This window comes from Anser anser (genome assembly GCF_964211835.1).
Source record: "Anser anser genome assembly, chromosome: 6".
NCBI lineage: Eukaryota > Metazoa > Chordata > Aves > Anseriformes > Anatidae > Anser > Anser anser.
Window position 1 is genome coordinate 19,037,117 of NC_139726.1, and position 17,685 is coordinate 19,054,801.

Sequence of the window (17,685 nt, forward strand, 5' to 3'; positions counted from 1 at the left end):
CTTCAATTTTCATATAAACTGACATTCTTCACCATATGACATTCATGTGTGAGCTCAATTTCTTACCAGAGCCACTAGAAAAGTTGGACCCACAGACTTTTGATGCAAAACAATGTAAATGAGTAACAAAGGTTTTTATAACAAAAGTAATGTTTCACTGCTTGACAAGACTGTTTTCTTTGAAGCAGATTTAAGCTTGTCACCAACATAAGGAGAAAAGATTGGCTGTTGTTCCCACACACACGCCAAATATATTACCACCAATGTATAGGTTTATTCACTCTAATTATTGTTTTCATACTTCTCTCAGAAAATGCATGTCAGTAGTAGTCATAGGGTGTGATGGTGGAAACTAATAATTGTTAATGTATTTCATTAAATATTTAGAACTGAGCAGTATTGATTAAAACAGCGATGTGTAAGCGCACATTTCTTGTAGTTTTAGCTCCAACAGCTCCCTCTTGTGATTGAAGCGGCAAAGCTCCCTTGCCTGAATCGAGCTACAGTCGTGTCATGCTAAACTTACTGGTACTCTCCGCAGCCAATGTTAAGAGGGAAAGAGGGAGAAAAGTTGCCTTTCCAGAAAACCACGCTAATATATCTTTATAACATAGAACATTCTCGTGTAGTTCAATAATCTATGTTAATATAGAAAATTGTTCTAGAAAAGTATTTTTTAGAGATTCATTTTAATATTCACTTCTTACAAAGAGCCATTTCTCCATCAATTTAGAGAATTTAACTCAGTTAAGAATTATTTGATTATTTTAGGGTTCTCATTGGTTGCCTTATTTGGAGCGGATGTGATAGACAGGAAAGGTAGTAATAGATTTCAGGAAACAAACATTTTCCTATCAAAGAGACTAAGAACTGCACTAATACCCACAGTACTGAAAATAATCAGCATCTGCTTTACTGATGCATTTTTACAAAAACAGTTGAAATAAATCCCTTAATTCAAAACACTAAGTATCCCACGTAAAACTGCTACCAAGTAATATTATTACCTTTCTACAGAGAAGAATATTTCCAGTATTAAATTGTATTTCTTTTTTTTTTTTTTTTTAATCCATCATCTGTATTGGAAATCAAATGACCTTTTGCAACAGATAGATAATCAGAAGTTTTTGTTTACAGAGAGATTGATATAAACTTCTTATTTGCAAAAGGATAAGAGAAACTACCTGTGTATTTGGTATTACTGCATACAGCAAAACCAAAACTGATTAGTACTTAGTTACCAGCCAAGTAATAGACAAAAACACAAGGCCTGAAACTGGCAGTGATCTCCCTACAATCAAATAAGAAATAAGTACTGCAAAGGAGCAAAACTTCACGTAGCTATGTAATCATATTACCCACCACAGCTGTAAAAGCATCAAGACCATCATCTTTATACTTAGCCTTCATTTTGGAAAAGTCCAGTGTTTTAATCTGTTTAGGATTGTTTGGCTAAACTGTCCCCAAGGATATGAATGAAATTCCTACCAATAGCTTGGTTATTTTCTCCTTCCCTTTCCCCTCCCCCCTGACCTTCCTGTAATACACAGAAATATTTAGACAATGGTCAATTCATCTTCAAAACATCATGAACACCAACCCCAGCTCCCAGCCCTTCAAAATGACAACACAAGTGATTCCTCTGAAATCACAAAGTAAACAAAACTTTAAATCACATATGAGATTTTTAGTAGAAACTCTATTGTTTCTCATTTCTTAACTTCATGCCAAGTACTCAAAGCACACAAATAGGCAAAACAGATCCGTTCCCTCTTAGTTGTCATTAAGGATCCACAGAATATCCATATTTTGCTGGACCAGTCAAGACGGAAACAAAAAAAGGTGTCTGCTTATATCAAGTTCAAATTTTGAATTACCTTGCTTTGTCAGATGACTTTTTTTTCCTTTTGGTCTTAAAGCTTCCAGCAATAGTAACACAATTAAGTATAACAGCCAGAGTACGATTACGATGTGTGACAAAAATCTTCTCATTCGTATTTTGGCTTGTAATAATATATTCTGACATGTCATGAAGGTGCATTTTCTAACATACTTTACTTGGGTGAAATTGTTAATCTTTGTATTTAAAACAAAACATTTACACCCAAACATCTAAGCAATCATATTGCATAAGAATGACAAAATCCCTAATATTATCAAGGCAATTGATAAGTCTTAGAAAACATGATATGATTCCTGATGCAAAGAACATTCCTGCCTGCCGCCTCCCCCCCCCCCCCCCCCCTTTTTTAAGATATAATCATCAAAACAATGACAAATGAAAGACTCAGAAAAGGTTATGACTTGACAAAGTAACATTTTTAAAACTTGGACACCAATCAAATTGATATAACTATCAGTGATGCAACACTTTCTGACACTAAAGTCTTTACCACTGTCTAAAATATATAGAATAGCCTATTGTGATTGCTTAATGTCAACTTCTGTTCATAAGCTCTTTCATAAAAGTGAAACAGGGAAAAATGATTTAAAGCAGTTCAATTTGTCTATTTACCTTAATCTTTAACTATTCCCATATGTCTTAGCTACATGATGTATGACTCGCCATAAACCAATTTTTCAAAGATATACAAGACAGAAAAAAAAGTCAGGCTCCTAACCTTTTATGCACTGAACTTCCATAGACAGCTGGCAAAACAAAACACTTCTAGGCTTCAGAAAAAGCTGAAAGGTTATTTTGCTCTCTTTCTTTTAGGAAACATTTCCAACTGCTAAATAGGATACAGTTGAAATCTCATGGAAAAAGACTCGAAGGAGAAAAGTCTTTGTTAACATTTGAATCAAACCAATAAATTGATGGTTGCTATTTTAATAAAAACAATTGGACTTCCACTTGGAAAACTAACAGTAGATTTTTACTCTCTTTTCTGAAAACCATCCTGCAATACCATACAAATCCTGCCATAAAAATTGCTTGTGGTATAATCTCGCTTTATGGTCATATGTATAACTCTAGACACTTAGCTGAATGACTGTTTTGCTAAGTATTTAGTAGTAACACCCTCTTTAATATGCATCAATCTGAAGCACAGGGTAATGCAACATACTATTTTGCTTTACTTCAACAAGAAATTCACTGGCAATTTAGAAAATAAGAACAATGCTATAAAAGAAACATGTCTGACTTACCTAGAACATTTGGTAGACTGGAGGAAGTCAGAGACTCATTAGTCAGCAGAAAATTTTTGTTTTCTCGAACAACTCACACGCAGCCTTGGATCCATTTGGGCACTGGGAACAAGCAGGATACCAGGCAGCATTATTCAGAACCTTATTGCTGCCTACTTTAAAAAACAAACACAGAATAAAAATATGCATAGATAGAAATTGTTTTAGTTTTCTGTTACCAGCTAGAAAACATTTTTAATTCTGTGTACTCCAGTAAATAAATGAAAAAGTATAATGTAATTTTCAATTTATTTTTTAAATTGCATTCAGACACGTATTTAAATATTTTGAATTCAAGAAAACTTCTGTATTACTAATGGACAGAATTGTGAACTTCATAGTTTAAGATACCTCCTCATATCAAAATGAGTTAAAAGCTTTTCAGTAAATCTAGCAACAGACATATTGCTGGTAATTTGGCATCACTGTGCATTTCAAAAACATTTGGTATTGGAGACAGAAGTGGTAGAGATATCTCACAATGGGAGAATAAATGTTCTAAAAGTGTATTTTCAGAAACCTATCATAAGACCTGCTTGTAGTAAAATAAAACAATACGATGCATGCACAGAAAGAAAAAAAAAACCTCAAACTTACCATTTTAGAAAAAGAGAGAGTTTTAATCCAGAATATATATGTTTATATATATTTTGAACGATAGAATTAAAATGGCTGGTTTTTAAACTTCAAATAAGCTTGAGAAACTGACTGCAGATCATGTATACAATGTAGGGTCAATGCTGTATTGAATTTCTAGACCATTTTCAGACTACCTTCTGGCAATGGAAGCATTTTGACCACTGACACTCCCTATGGGTATATCTGACTATCCTGGTACAATGCACCATTCCCCATTATTGAATCTACAACAAACTGCTGTAGGTTATTCATTGATTGAGTGTTTAAGTGTATTCTTTGGGAGCAAATGGAGAACAAAATCTGTAAACAATCACACACAAAATCAGCAGAATTCTTCGCTCTGAGATGGTTTTCAGTTTCAGCACTTAATTATCTGTATTCTTTGATAATAACTCTGTCACTTTAAATAAAGATGCACAGGAATTTTTCTTTTTCTTTTAAAAGATGCACCAAGCTACAGCATGGAGCTGCACATTTTATCTCAGCAAAAATTAAGACATCACTGGCCAATATGACTACATAGGGACATAAGGTTTAAGCACATCTGCCATACTTTATGCTAACATCTTTATCTAGATCAATTACAATATGCACTATCACTGTTAAATAACCAATATAGATGCAGACTGCAGCTCTATAATATTCCTAATGGAGGTTAGAACAGATATTAAGAGCTACATTTTCATAAGCTTAAGCAGTAATTGTGTGTGCTTGTACGCCTGTGCATATCTTCAATCAAGCTGTATTTTGATATCAAAGGAAAACGTTCCCTTATTCGCTTTAACCAGTGCAAAAACCTCATATATATAGCTTTCAGTTCATTTGTACTACTTGTCTGCCACTATGTATTTATAGCTATTACCTGAATGAGTGCTTCATGCAGTACTAGGGAACTAAAACAAAGACAGTTGAAGTTTACTTGATCATAATTTCCACCCTTGATTTAACAAAAAAATTAAAGAGGCCATCTGAAAATACAAATGACATGATTTTAGCTGATATGATTTCAGCTTGAGAAAACCGTATTTGTATATGTCACTGTAGTGACAAAGTATAATAGAAAGCTTACATTTCTTATCATTAAGTGCTTAAGACTATGATTACCGTAAATCCACAATGCAGTTCCTCGCATGCTCACTGCAAATGATACTACCACATTACTTTCTCTATCAAAATAGCACCCAAATGCCAGGGAGGCAGAAGCTCTCATCATGTGCAGTCCTTTCTAGACACGTAGCAGAGAATTGACTGTGCTCCAAAGAGCTCAAAAGTGAACAGTCTGGAGCAAAATACACAACAGTGGTACAATGTTGAAAATAATTTTTTGCTCTATGAACTGAACTTCAGGCTACGTTATAATTCTGTTACACTAAGGTATTGCAGAAGGAGAACCTGCATGGTCTGCACAGAAGGACTTTTCAACATAAGCTGAACATAGACCAGGTTAGAAAACAAAGTGACTGATCTGTCTACAAGCCACCTAGGTAAGCATATTCACAGATGAGAAAATATTAGAATTTAGCAGGACCTCACAGGTATCATAATCCAGGCATTTTAGCTGCCCGTGCGTTGCAGGTCAACAGTCCCCTGCGTCTTCTGATGCCCAGACACACATGGCTGCGATCAGACTGCAGGTTGGATCAGGGTTTTCAGCAAGGTTCCCTTGGAAATGTCCACTCAGAGGAAAACTTGCTTTCACAGTCAATCCAGAAGGACCTCAGTTTAGATGATCGGGGAGCAAGACTGCAAGTTGCACCACAGAGACATCTGTAGTGCAACACAGACACTCCCAGTAGGCGCTTCTGAGTGGATGCTCAAGTGCATTATTAAATTGTGGTAGGGTATCAATTTCCTCTTTTCCTCTGCTGTCTGAGGAGGTTCAAATCCATACCTCCAACTTCCCCAGGGAGAAATTCAGCCATCTGCCAGTAATCCTGGCCTACCATTTTCCCTTCCACTAATGTGGAACCACTCACAGAGGAAAAAAAAAAATAATATATATATATAGCTCAAGGGGACTGGGGAGATTTATGTTCAGTGTTCAGAAATCCAAAAATACCAGCCTCTAGATGCTTGCCTAATTCCTTAGATGTCCAAAGATGTGTCCAGGAATGGAGTTCTGTTGCATTAGGGACTTCTGCAGGATTCCTGAGCATTTTGTCTTGTTTCCAGCTGCAACTTCTATGGTGAAGTCTTCCCGTAGTACTACTTCTGGCTACACACAGATCTCTCAAATACCATAGGCTGTTTGAAACAGCACAAAAGTATCTATATTTTGACACAGCCTACACTTAAACCAGTAAGTCCATAAGGTTCCCAAGGCATCTCAAATACCAGCAGCAGTCTAACTGTATTAGCTTTCTTGTGATGCAGTGATTAGCACAGACACGACATAATGACAATACGGTTTCATTTTTTTTAGCCTGTAGTTCAGGTACCTCATCATTACAGTCTCTCAGCCATGAAGACTTACTTGTCCTGCTTCTAATGGTGTCCAGAAACATCTTATTTATGAACACTTAACGGCTCTAATCATGCAGCCCATTGTGAAGCTGTTTTTATGAACTAAATTCCATGTATTCTGTATGAAAGAGTTAATGGGTGAAATACCTAAATAGTCACTGGATCAGAAAGCAGAGTACAGATTTCCCATTCCTAGAAGAGTGCTCCTGACATGAGTCCTGCTTGCTCCCTCCAGGCCAAGACATCTTTCCTGTAAAGGAGGAGAGCAGCCCAGATATACTATGGGATAGTGAGGTCTCTCACTGGGGAAGGAGATACACATTTGAACTTGATACAGGTTTGGGTCCCTATCAGTCTGCTCAATGCTCCTTCTGCTGAACCCTCCATACCAGTGGACAAAAATTCCTTTCAGAAAAGCAATAACCTCTCTTTTGTAAAGAAACAGCTCAAGGATCAAACACCAAGAAATAACTTAGGGTTATAAATGCCACATAGAGGTTCAGGCATTGAAAACTTAATGCAGTGTTTCAGATAGTGCTTATATTCATGGTTTCCTATTGACTAATTTAGATGGTTGCCTAATAGGTGTCTTTGCATAAAACAAACAGGTAGATCTCAAGGTTAATGTTATCAGTAAATATCAGTCAGAGAAGCCTAAGCAGAGGTTTCATGTTGCAAATGAGGCATCTAAACATCAGGTTTTGCTACACCCAATTTCATAACAGCTGTACTGTGACTCCTAAGAGCATGTATACCTCCAAGCCCAAACACAACTGTGTAGACTATACAGAGGATTTGGAAGCACCTTAAACCTCACCTCGAATCTCCTGTGGATGACTAACTTCATGTTAATTCTGTTATGTCAAAGGGCTTCCTTTAGGAAGCTTTGGAAATGAGAGGTTATGTCATGGGAATTTTCAAAATACTTCAAAGCAAGCCAATAACAAAAACAGACACAGCAACAAGAAAAGCAGTTGGTTTTGTTTGTTTGTTACAATCAATAAAGTTCTATGGCACTTGTACTATGCTTACCCAACCTTACTAGATGAGCTTACAAGGAAAAGCTAATATAAGCAGTATTTAAAGAAAAACAACAAAACCCACAACCACCACATTCTAGAGTTTTCTTGTATTTTAGCTGGTAGGCAAAAAAGAGAAATGAATTTCTCCCTCTGCATACTAAATAAGTGCAATACAAAGACATAGTTTCCTTTAAAAAGCTTTTCCTTTGGGACAGTTTTCTCTGCACATACCCATCTTTAAATTATATTAACATTGAAAAACTAGGGCATTGAGCACCTTTCTACACAAAAATCTATTATGCTGTGTTTCTCATCCTAAGACATCATGACCGCATGTAATCACCTTGTCACTGTTCCAACTTAAGCATAACCAGAAGTTGTGTTGTAAACTATGAAAAGCGGGGCTTAGTCATTTGGCAGCAGACATTTCGCTCCCCAAGTCAAATTTGTTGATAGAAATTGGCTCTGCAGCAGCATTCATTTTAAAGTTGGTTTGTTATAAACATAGGGATCGTGTTATGTACAAAAACATCAAAAAGGACACATGATAACAGAATGCTGAGCCTGTTTGGGCGACCAGTTTGAAATCCAACAGGGATGCAGTGCTTGCCACAGAGACTGCTGGGAAGAACTCAGAGGTCAGGAAATGACAAGGCTTAAGGTTGCACACACTACATTAGCTCTGTTTCCTGATGCATGTGTTACAACACAGTCTCGAAACATCCAACAGCATTTTTAAGTCATAATACATACTTTCTATAGGTAAACAGGTGACATCCTATGCTATGCATTCCACATAGAGACAGACTTTTGGAGCATGCACAACGTACACATACAATAGGGAATACTAATCTAAAGTACAACAACAAAAGTGCAAACAGTTGTTTTTATGATATCATTCTGCTAAATGCCCTGCCCTTACCTTTTTTGTTCCACATAAGGGAGCTCTCCCTGACAGATGAAAAGAAATTTGTACCACAGTTGCTACTTAAATCCATAAGCTTGCCATAAGGGAGAAAAGCTCTCCTATCTTTAGGGTGCACCACTGCCACTGCTGAAGTTACATTGCTAAGATTATTGCGGACTTTACCAAGCACGTGCTAGTGGGCAATGTGTTTAGGAGCTGTGGTGTAAAGGAAAAACAGATTAAGATTGCTTTTTACAAATAGTCAATCAAGAGGGAGAACAATTATTCTTCTGTTTTTCTTTTTCTGAGACAAGAAGAACGTGTCACACACAGAAAACTGTCTAAAGCTTGCTTAGGCAGGAGACCGGCCTGGCTCCCTAGTAATGGGAAGTTATCATCCTTCCACCACCACAACCTGTCTTTCTCATTAAGGAAAGCTTCCTCAGTTCTGAGTATGATGTCTCTAAATCTTAGTAGTTCAGTAAACTTTCATCTGTAGCAAGAAAGGCCACAGGAACAAGCTTTTGAATAATGTTGCATTATTGCTTCTTCTATGAGATTATGATGAGAGAGATTATAAACAGATATAATTCTCTGCTTGCAAAACCGGTAAATCCTTGTGTCTGGGAGACAAGACCTGAGAATTAAGTAAAGTAAGAATAACTCACAGTCCTACACAATAAATCTAAAAGCAAAAAAAAACTCAGAAACAGCCTTTTGAAAGGATTGAACTTTTTCAAAATCTGAGGTGATGCCACCCCACTCCCAGTAAGAACACTTTCCTTCCCCAGGAGCCATTTGAAGAGAAAGAAGTTATGTTTTTTAATTTTATTACTTGCAATTAGTAGATTTTCTGGGTACAAGATATTTTCTTAATAACATCTCTTAAGACTCTTTTCTATGTTAAAGATTTGTTGGTCTTGCAGCTTGACAGATTCGAATGGCCCAAAATAGAAACGTTACAAGCATATATCTTATAAGTGTTATACGATACTAAAGGAGAAAAGTAATTTTTGAAGCCAGAGCATGAAAACCAAATGCAATAACATGACTTCTATACAAGCTACACTTTCTTTTCATAGAGTATAAGTGAGGCGAGAGCATTTTTTTACATTACAGATCAGAAAATAACTGTTGATCTAGAACACCTGGAAAAAATTAGTTATTGACACATCAGTTTAGAAAAGGCTTAATATAGAAGGACAAGGAAAGGGTTGCATGTTTAACATTAGCATAACGGAGTGACACTTATTGCAAATTTAATTACCTAATATGCATATTTGAAAATTGTCTGAAAACATCCACTGATGACTTATTGTGGTTACTGAAAAATTAGCAGCTCCAACTGCTAAGGATGCTAAAGGCTGGCAGAGGCAATGCTTGCTGCTCCTAGAACAGAGAAACTGGAGGGAACACAGGCACATTTTGGGTAACTGAAGTATGAGTATTACTGTGGTGTCTGGTGCAGATTGTGGGTAAATAGTCAGTTCTGACAGGGGACAAAGCTTGGGAATAGGATTTTGTAGACCCTGAAGAACTTTTTCTTCCTTCTCCTAATAATTCTACAACTTCCAAGTGTGTGTGAGTGGGGGGGGGGGGGTCAAGTACATTTAACATTGTGGGAAATCCAGTCAAGAAATATAAGGCCACCTCCTAACTGTAGCTCTCAAAACTGTCCCTGCATCCCTGCATTATCCTAAGAGAAACTGGACAAAATAAACAGAGTTTGACCCTGCATTACCCTAAGAGAAACTAGATAAAACAAACAGACTGCCTGTAGCCACCTGAACATGAGGTGAGCAGGGATGCCCAAGACTGATAAAATGTACAACACCTGGAAGCCCTGGAGCAGAGAGACTAATCCATGGATGCAAACCTGAGAAAAGGGCAAGGAAAAGCCTCCCAGACCAAACTGCAATCTTCTCCCATGAATGAGAACTGTATAAATTTTACCCCCTTACTTGTGATGAGAAATGGCTCTTCTGTTGATGACAGCACAACTGCTTTGCTGTCACAGAGATACCTGCCATATGGGCATCACCAGCCACCAAAGTAATTTGGGAAGGCCAAAGAGCAACATAAAACTCAGCAAGAGCTGTTTTAGTCTCCCCTCAAAATACATTGTACTTCTGCACTGATGTCAGCTTAACATATATATATATATTATATATATATATATATATATATATATATATATATATATATTGTTTGGCTCAAATACTGTTTCCAGACATCAGGCAACACAATTCAGAAATTAGGAAGTCTGCATTGTGAAGCTATTACTCCATTTAAGTAGTTGCAAAGATCTCACTAGAACTGTTTAAATGAAAGAGTAATTGCCTTCAGAATAATTCATTCTTTCCTTTTGTTTTCCACTACCTAAATCTCTGAATGCCAAGGCATAAGAAGATGCCCACAGTCATACAACAGGTGTGTCTCACCCTCTGGTCTGTTGACTATGATACACATTATCCACATTAGGATTACAGAAACAAACAAGGATTGCATGATAGTCTTGCCTTAGTTTTTTCCAACTGTAGCACAGATGAATAAGGTAACCTTCTCTGTAACACAGAGCAGAAATGGAGAAATCTCATTTAAGCATTTCCCTTAAATTCAGGAAATTAAACTGGAGTCCTTCCTACCCCACCACCGTCCTGCAAAAGGGAGCCCAGAAGAGAAGAATTGCAAATTTACAAAGCAGACTAAAAGGGTGTTTGATTTCTTCTGGATCTGAGCTAGACATTATCACTTAGAAGGAAAAAAAGAAAAATGTGTATGAGTGATCTGCTGCACAGCAAGACTTTGGTTGTGGTTACTTACAACCTGCTCCCTGACAGCTACTCATCCATTCTCTGCTCAGCGAGTCTCAGAGCAGAAGGAAACACTGTCCTGTGCTTGCTGTTAAAATTATACTCCCTTTAACAAACAACTGGACATCAAGCATCCAGGCCTCTTAAAATGTACACGAGTCACTTGGCTTCTTCAAATGCTCTTTACAGTACACTGGGTTTCTGATCAACAGAAGATTGTTTTTCTTCATACAAGCACAACTGCAAAAGGAGCATTTGTTTGAAATTGATCTCCCCAGTGCAAGTTTTAATGTGTTGTTAAACTCAGCCATTTAAACCAGAACCAGCAAAATAAAACTCTGATGACTCTTAAAGAATTTAAGATTAATGCAGGAGGAAATTACCTTGCCTAGTCATGCCTACTTTTATTAGTACCCTGCAGTTGTGTTTCATTTTGGATGTGGCAAAAGTATGATTTGAAAGTCAAGAAGGCAACCTCTTGCATTTTGTATTTAATTATTGTACACAGTACAATGCTAAAGCTGCATTTCCAGAGATTGTGGTCACCTGTTTTGCAAGTTTTACTTTAACAAAACTGCAGTCATGGAAGTGAGAAGTTATATCTTCCCATGACCATGCTGAAAAGTAGCAGGTGTCTTTTTAAATAGGTATGTCCAATAATCATAATACCAACACTGCACAATTCAACAGGTTTGGTGTGGTTTGTTGTTGTTCTGGTTTTAGGTGGGATCATTTTTTTATTTTTTTATTTTTAATGGTGAAATAGATGCAGTCTTCAAACATTTCACTAGGTTCCGCTGTTTCCCTGGATGGGGTACAAACTTTGAGATTATTCCTAGTGTATTACTTTCAAATTTTATTGTACTGTGTGGTTTTAAGGAGAGAGCTAGTTTCAGCTTATGGTGAGGTTGGTTTTATTTATAAGGCTGCAGCGTACAGGGAATTCATTAGCAAAGCGGGAAAACAAACTAGACCAACCGGGTTAGAGAAGTTCTGAAACATTTATCAAGTTCTTCAGATGAACTGTATTCCCCTTGGCATGTCCTAGAACTCCACGTGGACTCTCCCCAACTCTCTGCTCCGGAGAGCTACACAGCTACACTCTTGTGCAAATATTTCATGGCCTAATCACCAGCCTCACAGCTCAAAAATATTCAATATAGGAATTTTAAATTAAGATTAAGCTTCCTGTTGCTTAGGTAGGCCCGTCTATAAATGCAAAACTGAAGCGAATGAAGCAACATTATCCCTTCCCTTACACTTCATCCTTTCCTCACTCACAACCAAGCCTCCAGTAAATTCCTAATCAAAATATATACCTACACTCAATCATAACAGGGTGGTGGAAGGACATTCAGTGGTGAGAAACACTGAAGAACAACAATTGCTATTTCAGTGAATTCAACAGCCAAGCGAGAATGACATTTTACGCTTTACGATTACATTCAATGGTTGTTCACGTGACCAAGAACTGGAAGAAACATACCAAGTAGCAATATTGTAAGTTAAAAAATATTTCAAAATAGTCTTTTATTCCCTTTCCAACCACCAAAACGAGAAAGAAGAGAAAGAAAAGAAACATGAGCCAAATAGCAAAAAATGTTCTGAGGTGTGAAGTGTGAAGTACTTTCATCATGAAAGAAGCTATTACAAACTGATATTCAAACTTCAGCTATAAATTACCCAGAACTCCTTGAAGCTATTTGTGTGCATGCAAGTGTTCAGCACAAGGGGGTGCACAGGTCACCAGAGAGCCAAGGAAATTATGACTGGCAAGTCTGCGCTGAGACCTGCCTGGACCCAAGCACACGGAAGGGCTTCATAACACTCAGCAGCACCAGGCAGTATTTTTGGAAAGAAAACGAAGAGCAGCTTCTCCATCTGAAAACAGCAAATAGATTTATGTATTTATTTATTTTTAGGAAGGCAGGAGGTAATTACTGAAGTTGGAATTTGGCCAGGTCATTGGTGTTAACATTCCTCCTCTTGCAAAAAGAGGTAACCAGGACCTTGAATTTGCAACTTGTCTGAAAGACCTGAAGTGTGTTAGACAAACACCTACCAGAAGTGTAATTCTAGTTAAATTTAATGTCAAGAATGACTTAAACCTAACATGATCTGATCCCTGAACACCTGAACTCAATGAGAAGTTCGTTAGGATACCGAAAGGAATAGACTTTTGATACTTGTTTCTGTTTTACTTAGATGTCCCAGAAATTTTATGTGCCTTCACTGCAGATTGGACCTTTGAATAAAGGAAGCAAGAATATTACAAATTTATTAAATCTGGAATCTCGGAGAGGGATGGAGGCCAGGAAGAAAATAACAGAGGGAGGTAGAGGAAAGAAGTGAGAAGAACACACAATAGCTTAAGCGTATACTATGAGGACAGAAGAGGAAGACAGTTTAAATTACAATCAGTACTATCTTTTTATATTCAGAGCCATTCAACTGGGGGGCAGAAGGAGGGAGAAGCTATGGGATTTTAAGTGCTTTATTTAACAAATCACAAGAATGTGTAAGTGAGCCTGACACATCGTTGCACTGAGCCCAAAAAGGCCACTACCGTTGTTTAGACCAGCAACTAACATTCAGACTTCAGCAGGGTGTATGTCACACCAGAACTGCCTGAAAACATTGCAGGTGTGAAGCAGTTTGCCACCACAAGCAACTCCCCCCTTTTTCATGCTGAAGATGACAACAGTCATCAGTTCTAGGTCACTCCATGACCACCATTGCCTCTTGTTCACACCAAGATAGAAGAGTCAAGAGGCAGCTGTCACTCAATAAAGCATTTGCTGTCCCAGACTCTGGCAACAGTAATGACAAGAAAGCTTTCTGCTCCACAAATCCCTTTGGAATCAGCCCTTCCCCTCCTTGTAAATAAGAGTTAGCACTGTCCATCTTCTTAGTTGCACAGAAAGAAACCAGAGCTCTTGCTTCTGAAGATGAGATAGAAATGGAGGTAAGCAGGTGCCCTGTGAAAAAGTAATTAATACACTTTCTGAGGAAATGATGAGGAATAGATTCAGATGTCCTGGATGATGGTGAAGAACAAAGAAACCTACATCCCCAACAATGGTTTTCACCTCAGGACCTCAAGACCAGCCATTCTCTCCACGCATTACTCAATCTTGTCCTACCATAGCCAAAATTTATTTGTGGTATAAGCAGAATTCAAGTATCCTCATGTCAGCTGAGCATCTAGTACGATTAATGCTCAGCAAGACCTTTAAGTTCAAACAATTAAATGCATGTGCAACTTCAGCTTTGTTGTGGAATTTGAATGTAATGTGATTGAGTCCATCCACCATCCATTCATGCAAAATTTCCGATTTCCCTTTGTTGTGTTCTCCACTGACATGTTTATCCTTTTTTTTTTTCCCCCACAGAAACAGAAATTGGAGCAAGGCAGACAGGTGCTTTCTCCTTCTACACCAGGCCAGAACAGGAATAAACAGAAAAGCAAAAGAAAACAGCTAGATACATAGGGAAGAAAAAATAATCATTATATGTCACCAAAATTCACAGGCCGGGGGACTGTCTGCAGATGACAGCAACAAGGTGAATAATTCGGTTGGCAGACTCCATCCTAGGGTGCAGAAGGGTGGAGCAGAGGACAGCCCAGGTGGACAGTACCTGCATTGCACTGTGAGGGAAAGGCTGCGCACTTGCACAAGCCCTTCCTGCATCTCACCAATTTTAAATACCAAGAGTAACTTTAAACAAGACTTAAGCCCAACAGGTTGATCCTCTGCAACCTCCATCTCTCCTCTTCCCCTCCAGAGGCCAGCCTGTGTACCGAATCAGATATTAGCAGTGGAACAGATCTAGCTGATTTAGCAACCTGCCAACACAGGACACCGCAGGACCCTCAGGAGTGCTTTCAGCACCTTGGTTTTAGTTGTTCCATGTTGTGGAGTCCACAGCAGAACAGTTATCACTGCATGCTTTCCGAAGCATTTACTTATATTCTCCTTTTGCTAACATCAGACTCCCCTTCCTTCTTGTTGCTTGCTTGTAAGCTTTTGCCACGTCTAATACTTCATTCACATAGCCAGACTATACATGGTTACAACTGATTTTTAACTCTTCCTCAAAAATGGGTTGCGCCCACATGCGCAACCAGATTTTTTCTTTATCCAAACTCTTGGTTTGTTACTGTGTCTAGGATTGGATGGCAGGAACGGTTAGATTTATTGCTACTGTGACCTGCTCACTTAGATAATTCTTAGCTTCTTGAAGATAACTTTATATTTTTCTTTCTGCACAACTCTGGTCATATTTTTTCTTTGCAGCTATCAGGTTTTATTACATGAAACATAATCCCATCTCTTGGGACACAGTCGAAGTCAAACAGCAGAGGAAAGTTTATTTCTTCATAGTGGAAGACTTTCTTGTCACCTAGACAAAAAGTCTGTCCCTGTTTAGTTGACAGAAGAACCAGAGATGCAACAGTGCAGTGTTTCTTTCTCCTGCATTTCCACTCCACTGCATTTAGCTGCAATTAAGCTGAATATGCACTGCTTACCTATGTCATGAGAAAAACCCTCTGCAACACATTTCTTGTGCTGTCCCAGGCACCTGATTTGCTTGGCCAAAAGCTACATCTCATTTCAGACATCAATCAACAAGCATTTAATCATTCCCTCCCACAGCCTGTCAGAAGGGATCTTGCACAACCAATAACTCTGGGGAGATGCTGTGACTGTACTGCCAAGGGATGGACAACACATATCGATGTGTAACTGTAATCAGCTTGGTTGTGTTTCTGCCTATCCACATGATAGCTAAAGTATTTCTAGGTTTCCTGCCACTGCGACATGTAAGCTCACACTTAAAAGCTTCTTTCTGTACTCTGAAAAATTATGTTCACCCTACAATGAGCCGGAAACAGCCAAAAACACTGAAAGCACAGCAGGACAGGAGAGGGGAAATCAACAGAGCAACAGTCACAAGCCAGGTTAGCAGAGCCAGCCGGGAAACTACACAGAGGATAGATGACATTAGATGTAATGAATTTTAAATTTTGAAAAGTACTATACGAGTTCAAAATCAGACAGAAATAGTTCAGTAGTCCAGTTTTACTCAAACTGTAAAACCTAAATACACCAAAAAGGAGAAAAATATCTCAGAAAGGAAAAAATTAGAAGAGTTAAACAATGAAGCTTGAGGCAAACAAAGACAGAAACTGAGAATGCTGTACAGTATTTCTTCCAGGCACATTAAGGGTATCACAGTGTCACCAGCTAGCCAAGATGTCCAGAAGCAAAATTCCCTGAGCTCATGCACAACACTAAGCACTCAGGAGAAGATCTGAGTCTCCAAATGCACTCATGCATCTCCATTCCCTAACAACGATGCTGTTGTGCTTGTGATGCTCTACAGTTGCAAGCAGAAGAGATGACCCTTCCTTGAAAACCTCACTTTAATCAAAATACATGAGATTAGGTATTTGACAATGGTGAGAAGTCAGACAAGTTCCAAGAACATAAGCCCTTCTCCAGGTATTTTAATTGTTCCTAACTGAGAACAATTGCTCTAACTTTCGTTTGATTAATTTCAAAGAGGGGATGATTTAACCCCTCTAGCAGACTATTACTGTAAGAGTTTCTCTCCAAAAACTGTTCCTCCAGCAACAGTGTCAAAAGCAGTCTCCTCAAGCTGCAAAACATGAGCAATCTGTAGACCAGCTCCACAAAAGCCCTAGGCCTCCAAATACATCAAAAATTGCCAGAGGACAGAGGCTGACCCTGAAACACTACCTCAACTCACTCTCAGAGCACCTTTAGCAACCCAAGGGCAACTTGCAGATCTTCCTTTAATGCAGCTTCCTGGGAGTTTTCCAGCTCCTCTAGGAAACGTGTGGCTCTTTCAGAAGCATGCCAAATGTGTGTGCATTCTTAAGATAAAGAATGTTATCTACCAGCCTTCCTTGAAATCTCACCAAGCCATTACAATTTATACTGGCAGAAGACCACACCTCAAAAGAAATATATTCACAATTGCAGATTCTGCTGATAGCCTTTGAACCCCCTAAGTCTAAAGCAAAACCCATCACTGGAAGCAAGCACCCCACAATTTATAATGAAATGGAAGTCCCTATCAAAAAGCTGAAAACCATATTATTATTGCCTTTACTTAAGCCTTCACATCTGTGGAAACTTTATCAGAAGAGTCAGCTTGTGTGTGTAACCTGACATTCTGGAAAAAGAAATTGGAGAGCACCATAATGACAAAAAATTGTCATTAATTTCTCTTGGTTAATAAAAACAAGAGCTAAGAACAAGATCATAGAATGGTTTGGGTTGTAAGGGACCTTAAAGGTCATCTAATTCCAACCCCCAATATATACCAATGCAATAAAAACAGCCCTAAGTCTGATTCACAAAAGTCCCATGTTAAGACAATTTCCTCCTTCAATGTCTAAATCAGACTTATCATGGCTTTAGGCTGAGCAAAACAGAGAATTTTCCAGATGTCAGTGGTACACAACTATGGTTTAAAAAAAAAAAAGGGAAAAAAAAAAAGAAAATCCTTATTCCACCTTATTTCCAACAAGGCTTTGGCTTCTAAGGTATCTTTGCTCCCTTGAAAAGACAGCTAAACTTTCCTCTACTGTCATCAAATCCTGCTTTAATCCAAGACATCA

At 38.2% G+C, this 17,685-nt stretch overlaps 1 protein-coding gene across 1 annotated transcript in view; it reads right to left on the reverse strand.

Moving 5' to 3' along the window:
• Positions 1–17,685, reverse strand: part of FIGN (fidgetin, microtubule severing factor) — a 387,517-nt gene that overhangs the window by 342,767 nt on the left and 27,065 nt on the right. Inside the window, exon 3 of the mRNA XM_083840821.1 lies at positions 3,151–3,302. The gene's annotated coding sequence lies outside the window, so the exon portion shown is untranslated. The remainder of the gene's footprint in view (positions 1–3,150; positions 3,303–17,685) is intronic.